A 1,590-nucleotide genomic window follows, 5' to 3' on the forward strand; every position below is an offset into this window, starting at 1 on the left:
CTTAAAATTCTGATTCAATCAAGTTCTCGGGGTTTCCTATGGGAATCTTTGAGTCTGTGTCTGGCCTCTCCCCTCTTAGAAAAACCCACACAATTTTGTTAATAGCATAAAGGCATTGATGTCAGGGACCATCTGGCTGTTCAATTTTAGGAAGATCTAAAGCTGACCCAATGATTCCTTTTGTACATAAAGCAACCGATTCTTTTTGGATGAATGAAATTGTTCTTTTTCTCTGCAGTAAGGCGTACAATCCTGCAATCAACTTCAGTAGATATTTCTACATATTTACATGGAAAGAAAATTCAACAACAATGTTGGTACAGAGTTTGGCAGGGTCATTCTTGTTTTTTAATGATGATAGCCATAAATATTATTATTATGGTGACTACTGAAATAATTGAATTATGACAAAAAATCTTTCCTAATAACATATCTGTAAGAATGGGAACTTTAATTCATTCTGCCACACATTATAAATATGGGATCTGGGATGCCGAAGAGTCAGAGGAGATTTGGGCTTTTAAGATTGAAAAGTTCTATGTTAGATGAAACAGATCTCTAGGGATAGAAAATGCTTCATTATATTCCTGGTCTTAGGACTAGTTCTATGATGGGTAAGTTTTTTCATTTTTTTCTGGTTTCATTCTACTGGTCCTAAGTATAATCCCTTTTTGTGACCATAAATAATTCAACATTTTAGCTTCCCACTTATATTTCCTGAACTCACATTATCCAGTAATACCTTTGGTTTAAATTTGCTATTCTTTAGTATCTCTTAATATTATTTGCAGCACCTCAGTCTGAGATTCAGCTTCCCTTTGCTAGCACAAGCTTTTGTATCAGGTACGGTCAGACTTATTTAATGAGGATAATAATACATTTTTATAAGAAGTAGAATCATATGAAGCAATTCATGACATTTTTGTTAACAGTCATGGGACATTATAGGTTGTATCTGCCAACAGCCAGCTGCCTTGTAATTTTCACTAAGAAAAATAAAACCCAATAAAAATGATGACTACAATAATTAAAAACCAATGAATAGCAGTACATGTCTTAAATATTACAATTACAAACAAAAATCTGACTCTGTTCTATAATTAACTAACACTTGGCAGTTTGTTCCTTTCTTTGTTTTCATTGCCTGGTTTTCTAATATCAGTAATATCTTCTGAAGTATTATATTTAAAATTTTATAAGATTTCCTTGTCTCGTGTGTATGTTTTTCTCTGACCCTATTCATGGTAATAAGTAAATTTTATTGAAAATATTCTGTCTTTTTGCTGTGCCTTATACTTACGAAATCACTGTTCATGATAGGAAATTAACACTACACAAATCTATTCCTATTAAAATGCATAGTGTATCCTGCCTACTCCCTAAAGGTAGAGATTGATGGGTGGTGAAGGGACTCTTCACTGCCACCAGACATTTACAAAGATTGTTAATGACCCTAAATTCACTTAATAAGAGTGTGTTTAAAATTAGAGTAATTCTGATATGTGTCACAGATTAACAGGATAATAAGATGTTTATATTTTATCTTTCCATGGTGTGAGCCCGAACTGTCCCTGTAACATCTTGTGGTCA

Source organism: Alexandromys fortis, unplaced genomic scaffold (assembly GCF_014885135.2).
Source record: "Alexandromys fortis isolate MF-2015 unplaced genomic scaffold, M_Fortis_MF-2015_v1.1 scaffold_63, whole genome shotgun sequence".
Lineage (NCBI taxonomy): Eukaryota > Metazoa > Chordata > Mammalia > Rodentia > Cricetidae > Alexandromys > Alexandromys fortis.